The sequence below is a fragment of the Nelumbo lutea genome, chromosome 1 (assembly GCF_056320005.1).
Source record: "Nelumbo lutea isolate HS-2025 chromosome 1, American lotus-T2T, whole genome shotgun sequence".
Taxonomy (NCBI): domain Eukaryota; kingdom Viridiplantae; phylum Streptophyta; class Magnoliopsida; order Proteales; family Nelumbonaceae; genus Nelumbo; species Nelumbo lutea.
The window spans coordinates 41,736,984-41,746,549 of NC_142684.1; the positions used below are offsets into that span (position 1 = coordinate 41,736,984).

Genomic DNA, 9,566 nt, shown 5'->3' on the forward strand with positions numbered 1-9,566 from the left:
CAACCTGCAAGCTAAAAGCCCTCCATTGCCTTGAACCCCTTTGGAGTATTCTTTGTTCCTTGTTTCTTATTTGTTTTCTACCTCCCACAAAACCCTCTTCTTCTCCTTTTAGCTGACCCACATAGTCCTCCATTATGCTAAGGTTCCACAGCTAGCACCCATCAACAATCCATTGGTCATGATTTAGGTAACCAACAAGCAATAGTTTCAAGTATGAATTCCTTTCTTTCTCTCTCTCCATCTCTCTATCACGAAAAAACTGTAGCATATTCTTTGTTTTATGATGAAGAAAAGATTTTTTGTTTCTCTAGATACTGATAGGCCCCCAATTAACCTTCCGTATGCCAGGAAGGGGAAAGGTCAGCTTTCGGCTAAGGGGGTAAATAATTGAACATGGGGGAAATTATGGCTAGAGGGAATAAGGAGAGTCTTGAGGCATTTATAGCTATTTCGATTTGGAATAAGAAGAGTGTGGGCATTTATATCTTGGCCAGCTGGGCATTTATTTAGGGAGTCAGTTATGCTGTAAGAAGAGTATAATAAGGGGCTTTGGGGGATGGAGGAGGGAGGATATTATTGAGTAAAGAATGCTGTGAGTGATTGGGAGAGCCGGCGCTCTCTCGAAGAACCGACCAACTGTTAATGTTCTTCTTTTCTTCTGAATGAATACCAGTTCCTTTATTGATGTTCTAGTTGTGTGAATTCTGTTGTGTGTCTAAGATTTGTGTCAAGTTTCTGGGACATATCAGTGGTACAAGAGCGCGTCTTTCCTCGGCCATGGTGACAGCTAAGGAAGTGGCATTACAAGTGGAGGGTTTTGAAGAACACTTGACTTCTCTGCATTCTGAAGTGGATGGCTTACGTGATGAGATAACAGCTGGACTTTCGAAGATCTTATCTCTGGAAGAAAGCGTTCAAGATTTGGTGAGACGTTTTGATCTGTTGCTTCAGCAACAGGCCTATTCAGCTCCTTTGTCTACGACTGACATTGTTGTGTGGCTGACAAAGGGAAGAGTGCGGCATTTCCGACGTCTTCCTCGATGCCGGTGCCAGAACATACTCCTGATTCATTTCCTCGGAAGTTGGAGTTACCTAATTTTGATGGGGAAAATCCAGACGACTTTTTTTTTCGTGTGGAGCGCTATTTTGAGATTAATGGATTGCTTCCGGTAGAGCATCTGCGAGCTGCAGTTGTCTGTTTAGAGGGTGATGTATTGGCGTGGTATTATTGGGAGGATGGTCGGTGACCTTTTCGTAGTTGGGCAGAATTCAAGGAACTCCTCATTGAACGTTTTCAGTCAACTTAGGAGGGAAACTTGCAGGAGCAGCTTCTATCATTACGTCAATCCACTACTGTTAAGGAATATCGTCGCCAAATCATGGTGCTCTTTGCCCCCTTACGTGACCTGCCAGAATCAGTCCTTGAAGCAGCATTTGTTAATGGGTTGCACGACCCTTTCCTGAATGGTGCCATGAAGCGGGGTGACTGGTATAGAACCAAAGACTTGGTACCTAAGGGCTCTGATTGTATTGTCAATGAAATGAAGAAATCTGGTCTTTGAGGTCGTGGTGGAGCTGGTTTTCCATCTGGCCTGAAGTGGTCTTTCATGCCAAAAGTTTCTGATGGCCGTCCTTCTTATCTTGTTGTCAATGCTGATGAGAGTGAGCCAAGAACATTTAAGGACATAGAAATTATACGCCATGACCCACATAAGCTACTAGAGGGTTGCCTGATTGTAGGGGTTGGTATGCGGGCCACTGTTGCTTATATCTACATAAGGGGAGAGTATGTAAATGAGCAGAAAAACCTTGAGAAGGCAAGGAGGGAAGCTTATCAAGCTAGACTTTTGGGAAAAAATGCACGTGGACCTGGATATGATTTTGATGTTCATATTCACTATGGAGCTGATGCTTACATTTATGGAGAAGAGATGGTGTTGATGGAAAGCCTTGAAGAAAAACAAGGAAAACCAAGGTTGAAGCCTCCTTTTCCAGCTAATGCAAGGCTATACAGATGCCCAACAACTGTTACAAATGTTGAAACTGTGGCCGTTTCCCCCATCCTGAATGGTTTGCTAGTTTTGGTAGGAAGAACAATTCTGGGATATATCAGTGGGACAAAGCTATTCTGGGTCTCAGGCCATGTGAATAAGCCTTGTATAGTTGAAGGGGAGATGAGTATTGCATTGAAGGAGCTGATAGAGAGGCACCATGGAGGAGTTAAAGGTGGATGGGATAATTTTCTTATAGTGATACTGGGGGGTTCTTTTGTTCCACTGATTCCAAAGCACATATGTGATGATTGTTGATGGATTATGATGCACTCAAAGTTGTCCAAACAGGTTTAGCGATAGCTGCTGTAATTGTGATGGACAAGTCAACTGATATTGTGGAGGCAATTGCTAGGCTCTCTTACTTCTATAAGCATGAAAGTTGTGGGCAGTGCACACCATGCAGGGAGGGGACAGGATGGCCGTGGATGATCATGGAGAGGCTGAAGGTTGGAAACGCGAAGCTGGAGGAAATAGACATGCTTTAAGAGGTGACAAAGCACAGTGCGCGGTGTGCGTCCATCCACTATGCCCGAATTTACTGGTTTGGAAATGCTTATTCATTGGCAGGGCCTACCTGATTTTGAAGATTCTTGGGAGCCTTTTGGCTTGCTTCGAGACCAATTTTCTCATTTTAACCTTGAGGACAATGTTAGACTTTGGGTGGCGGGTAACAATAGGCCCCCAATTAATCTTATGTATGCCAGGAAGGGGAAATGTCAGCTTTCGACTAAGGGGGGAAATAATTGAACATGGGGGCAATTATGACTGGAGAGAATAAGAAGAGTAAGGGCATTTATATCTTGGTCAGTTGGGCATTTATTGAGGGAGTCAGTTATGCTGTAAGAAGAGTATAAGAAGGGGCTTTGGGGGATGGGGGAGGGAGGTTATTATTGAGTGAAGAATACTGTGAGTGATTGGGAGAGCGGGCAGTCTCTCGAAGAACCGACCAACTGTTAATGTTCTTCTTTTCTTCTGAATGAATACCAGTTCCTTTATTGATGTTCTAGTTGTGTGAATTCTGCTGTGTGTCTGAGATTTGTGTGTCAAGTTTCTTGGACATATCAGATACAAGGGCTGGTTCGATCAGTGCTAAAGGACAAAGGTGCGACTTCATTGGCTTACCCCTGAGATTTTCCTTAGAAGGTAATCTCACCCAATCAATTGGAGATTTTCTGTCTTAAGATATTTTTCACCCAGGTTAATATTTGTTGCTTTCAATTTTATATCCATGTTGTGATTCGGGCACACAAATGCTTTTCCATCCTAAGTATAGATTTGGACAAGCAAGCTTGAAAACAGTGTGGAACGCCAAATGGCCAAGAATTTATCTGTTCCTTCTACTTGTTTAAGCACTACTTTTTTTATAGACTTAATTAGAGACCTGAAACTAGACTATTTACTACCTATGCCATTGATCAATTGGAAGATATAAAATAAAATAGTCCAGTCCCATCTTATGCCTAGTTCCTGCAAAAGAAAGGATAAATTGTAAGAAAAAAAGAGAGGGGTGGAGGGTCGGCTTAAAAGTTCAAATATTTGAAGAAAATCATTAGTAAAATTCATGCATCTAGAATAAAAGATTTAATTCTATTGTTATTTAATTAGTATCAATCAAGCCAAAACTGCCAAATATTTGATTTTTTTTAACCATTGAATACTAGTTTGATGGTTATTAATTTAATAAATTCCAGATGTAAATCATCCCTTTTACCAGTGAGTACTAGTTTTCTAGCAATGATTTTGATCACTTATCTTATTTGATTTCTTTTTCAAATCATGCACTTGTTTCAGGGGGTATAATGGTTTTTGAATTGAACTTTAGAATTTCTATATTTTTCTTTATATTAGTGATGACGAATTGATGGAAAAAGGAATGTTAGTTCATGATAAATATAATCTGTAACTTAAACCATATGAGATTGTTAGGGTTATCACGGAAGAACAAGTCTGGGTTGGATTGGCAGGGCTAAGGTCTCAACAAACCCTAGCAGTGATAGAACATCTCTCCCCATCTCTTATAGAAGTTCTGATTAAAGTCAAAATGACAGCAAGGACTGAACCATCTAGAGCTTAAAGAATATTCAATAAATGCCATCTAAAGGAACTCATTAACAACAAGGGCTGATTGGCTGAACCATCTATGCTTTAGTTTAATTGTTTTGAGAAAGAGAACTTGTTTGGATTCTTCTTAGAGTGGTCCCTTACCATGGAAATGTTGATTTATTTATTAATGCTTTAGGTTCAATGACACATAGTCTGACCATGTCTTCAATTCATCACTCCCACCATGTTTCCTCTCAAGTGACTTATTAGAAGTAAAATATTTCCTCTCAGCCTCTAGGACATTTTACATCAATAGAAATGTCTTTTATATAGTCATCGGGGGTCTGCCTGATTTGTCAAAAATTTCCCCCTCAGAGATGATGCTTGTCTCAATTGGACAGAATAAGATAAACATGACAGCAAAGATAATGAAGAATGATAGAAACAAAGGACGAAAGCACAAACTGAGGATATGAGCCCCATCTTTCCCGAATGCAAGACACATAGCAGCAGGTAGATCAATGTGTGTGTATGGACAGCCCCATCTTCCTTTGATCTATTATGGTGCTATGGTGTAATGAGATGGCAATTTCTTAATTTTAAACGAAGCAAGCCAAAGGTAGAGCTCCTAATTTTGACAACGACGGTCTAGCAAACTTCACTATGAAGATTCTTTGCTCATTATTACCACCTCATATTCTCGTTATCCAATTTGGCATGCTTTCCCACAATTAATTTTGATAACTTTTCTAATTTTAAGAATCACTTTGAGTTTGAATTTATGAATTTCATATTGGAACTAATTTTGTGTTGGGCTCACTACAAGAAAATGGGTCTATAGCTATTGTAGTGTAGCTATGGACATAAAAAAATCGTGGATAAAACAAATTTTCTTACTTTATCCTAGTTGCATCATTATCATGCCTCTTGAATCTTAATTTTCTAGTTATTTGAGCCTTTCTATTTGATGTAGTTAATTTTCATGTCTATTGTTTTGCTTCTATGTATAGAAAATTGAGGAAGCTGCAGAAAAGGATAAAGAAAGTAAGTTTGTTCTACTGGTATTAGAAATCGCCTTGATCTTGCTTCTATGTGTAGAAAATGTGAACCAGAAAATTTTGTTAAACCTGTCTTTCCCAAGTAAGTCAAAACTACTACCAAAAAAAGGAAGACAACATTTTCTTAAGACTAAGTTTGGAAAAGAGTGCAATTACAAATATGTACAGTGCAAATATAAGGTTTAGAAATACTATATATAAGGTTTTGCACTATTTGTATTTGTACTCTTACCAAATTGAGCATAAGAGATACAAATACAATTATATAAAGTGGAAAACCTTCTATTTTGTATGTATTTGTATATATACTCTTTCTAAATTGAATGAATTGGAACAATTTTGCCTTGCATGAAATCTCCACAACACAACGGACCTTGTTGGAACTCAGAACTAAGTTGTATATGGAGAAGTTTCAACTTCTTTGGTTCCTTGGAGTTTTACCAAAATTGATGTAATTATGCTAACAACTAATTAATTATTCAAAATGAAGAAGGCAACTCTAGAAGCTCCTGGTAACTTGTTCCTCTCATCACACTGATCTATGATATTCTTGCAAAATGTTAATTACCCTTCTCACATTCTAATGTTTATTATTAGCTTGCCTAGAGATTTTGATTCCTTACGCTGATTCCCAACACCTTAGAAGCAGAAAATTTAGGGGCCACTGTTTATGTTCAAAGAACCAACAATGAGTTATATAAAGAATTAAGTTCTTTCAAAGCAATAAATTAACCCTTTTTAATGGTTGCACTGATACGATGATGATGGTCACTGGATACTTGGCAATACTTCATAGCTACAGGTCACTAAAGTTGCTGCTGCTTTGTTTTTACGCTTTAGATTGAATGATAGGTGGTGGGTTGCACAGCATCTTGTACGTTTTTGAGGGGCAGACTATGGACTGGTCTATGGATTGGTGCAACGCTGTATGTAGCCACATGCTATTCTGGTGCAATGCTGTGTCTAGCCACATGCTATGAGACAAGCCAGGATTCTGCACATTTTTTTTCAGCTTTCTTGGATTTGACTATGGACTGGTCTTTTCTCATGTGGCATGTCCTATTGGTTGAGAATTTAGACTACGTTGCACTTTAGTATCCTTTACTGGGGAATTGAGATTTGTCAATGGGCTCTGAATAGTCCCCTCTTGGCTCTTACAACCCTAAAGAAAGATCAGACTCTGAATAGGCCTACTTTTGTAGCCCTAGGTTGAGATTCAACACTATAAAAAATAGTTGACCTTGGTGAAAGAGAGCTGTGGACATACTGGGGACAGATCAAATCACAACTAGGTCGATACATTTGACCCAAGAGATATTCAGCAAATTACAAAAACGAGAATAAATCTTGGACACCTCCGTGCAACGCAAGAATAAATGCTCTGAAGTTTCTCTGCTATTTCCACAGAACATACAAGCATCAGATTGAACTGCCATGCCTCTTAACAAATTGTACAAATTGTCTCTGATTAAGCACCTGTACAGGCAATTGCCTGTACAGGGACTTGACCAAGAATATTCCAGAACTCTCCCACTTCCAGCTCCTCGAGTCCTCTAGATCAGGACTCCAGAGAAACATGTTGAACAAATTGAATAGAGACGCCATCTCTTCTATTTCAGTCATTCAAACTTCTTTAGAAAGTTGGACTCCAGGCAGGTAGCCCTTCAAAGATATCATAAGAACCAATGACTTTTATTACTCAAATTTTGAAATCATGATAGAGCATGATGGTGGGACAAGATTCATGTAGCTGACCACAAATACATCGGATCAAGACTGAGTTGAGTAAGCCTTGGATATTCCTTGTTCTAAAGCAGTAATTTTGAACTTCAGAAATAAGGGCTCAATCTCAGCCCTATATGTTGATAAAATGTGAGGGAGTCTAAAGAAAATGACAAATCCAAGCCAATAAAGAATGCTTTGAAATTTTACGTTTTGAGAAAAAGACACAATATATATACTTCGTGGGGCTCAAATTCTCCAAATTAAAAAAAGAAACAAAAAGAAAAATCTCCAGGAAAAACAACAACATTGATAAATACCTCCTAAACAATAAACGGATATTAGGATATAGCAATGCCATATTGTTGAAACCTCCACCATTGACTGGGCTAATGGATCAATTATAGCACTAATCAGCAGAAACAAACAAAGATACTCACTTACCAGAATATCCAGATCCAAAGATACTGTGGTATATGATAACTAGTTTAATTGGGTTGATCAGAAACCTCCAGATCGACATCAGCGACACCCTCCAACAAACTAAAAGCTACTCATATGAGATCCAGAGTAATAACTCCAAATGAGAATGAAGAACCCATCTAAGAAAGATCCTTGTTTATAATAACCAAAATCCAGATTATAAAGAAAACACAATCCAGCCAGAAAATGTGTCTTTCTAACTTAGTGTCACTTTATTGAAGGATAGTTTTGTTTTTTCTTCCCAAAATTTTTTGAAGTGAGGTGAGTTCATGAAAGTGCAACATTAACAGAGTTCTTCAGAAAAGGTAAAGTTTGTCAACTAATAGAAGAAGTTTTAGTAAATATCCAAAACTAAAGGGAAGTTTTAATAATTCTTAGATAATTATTTTATTCAGGGGGAGAAAAATTGAAAAAAAATTGAATATATATGGTTCTGTTTGTTGGTAGTGCAAAAAGGGGAAATCTTAATAATTCTTAAATAATTTAAACAGAAAAAAGTAAGGCTCTATTTATTTGTAGTGCAAAGCTGAACATGATACAAATTATTTTCACCCATTGAAGCAAAATATACTCCTCCCAATTTCATTTTAATCCTCCTAAACAAAAACACCTACCTCCCACTTTCATTTTCCTTCATACAAAGCAGGGATCATTGTTAGATAGTGTATGCCCTTAGCTCCAATCAGATTGATGCATAGATACATTTATTGTAAATGAATAAAAGTACATTATTATTTCATAATCAATATTGGTATGTTTCTGTGAAATTATCACTTAAAGTAGACACTTATGAGACTCGTGTTAGTTAGAATGTTTTCAGCCATTAGATAGAGTTGGAGAGTTTATCCTGCCAAGGCTGACACAGATGTGCTGCCAAAGAAATTGGGGCAGCTTGTCTCATCTTCTAAGGTTAGCACATGTAGTATGTGTATGGTTGAAACACTGAATCTGAACCATTTTCCAGTTATGCCCTAGACCTTAGAGATTGATGGTCAAAACTGGAAAGTTACACACAACTCCTAAACTTGATTATGGTACTACACTATGTGTCAGATTGGGCTGTCTTTAATATGCCAATCAGTGAGATCCATAGAGGGTCAAAACCTAAGTATGTTGGGGCAGTTTGAGAATTCACTTAAGTGGGTGATCATAGTGATAGGATTGGCCCCTTTGTCGGACAAAGTGAATGGTTGGGCTTACACTCTCTTTGATGAAACCTAAACTACCGGTAATAGATCTCAACTGTGTTTTGAGATTTGGTTTTGTATATATATATGTTATGTTTTATGAAAAATGTTTGCAAAATGTTTTCATTCCCAAGATTCATTTGAGCAGAGAGTGTGACACTGCACCTTGCAACCGGATGAGAGGTTCTTTCCTATTGGGCAGTATTTGAACAGTATGGGCCGAAAGGTTAAAATGTAAGAGACCATTACAAGGCTGATTACTTGATGGGATTTATCTTACTTAAGTCCATTATCCTTGGGTCTTTTCATAGGATGGTTGAATTCAATGATCATTTAAGTATAAATGTTGGGCTTGTTTCGAGCCCATAGTGATGTGCTCAGGGGTTCGTTGCATTTAGCATTGAATTCGGCTAGGCCTTTTCATAGAGGCTAGGCAGAACCCATGTGAACTTATGTGAATTCATTGTGGAGTCCCACGCCATATGAATCAGGCCTAAGTTGGCCATGCAACACTCTTGGGTCGTGAGCCTTATAGCTGATGGGCCAAAGCCAATAATTTTGTCATGTAACATGGGGTGAATCTAGGTATGGAAATGGGTATGGAGCACCCATCCTCTTAAGAGGATAAGGCTTATCTCTTAATAGAGATTGCAGTTTGGAAATGGGTATCAATTTGTAGATTGCAAGTTCGTAGGGATGCAATTTTTGTCTGGATTGGATTTGGACCATCACACTATCAGCCCTAGTCCTTTATTTTTGTTTATTTGTTGCTTATTTGGTGTTTTGATTATGAATCATAAATGGAAATTTCAGATCATTACCTATGTGAACTGATGTGATAAGACTGAAAAGAACCCTATTTTTGTCCCCTAATTTTCATCCTTTTATACTACCTTAGCACTTAAATGCACTCATTACTCTTGCATTTCGATTAAGGGCAATAAAGAAGGCAATTGGAAGGAAACAGGTAAATTCGGGTGATTTTGCACAGTTTCGGTGATAGTCAGTGATCTGGGCCT

The 9,566-nt window shown here is 38.2% G+C and overlaps 1 pseudogene; it reads left to right on the plus strand.

The window, feature by feature from the left end:
- The first annotated feature begins 213 nt into the window (after positions 1-213).
- On the plus strand, positions 214-2,632 carry LOC148874392 (NADH dehydrogenase [ubiquinone] flavoprotein 1, mitochondrial pseudogene; annotated as a pseudogene).
- The last annotated feature ends 6,934 nt before the right edge of the window (positions 2,633-9,566 follow it).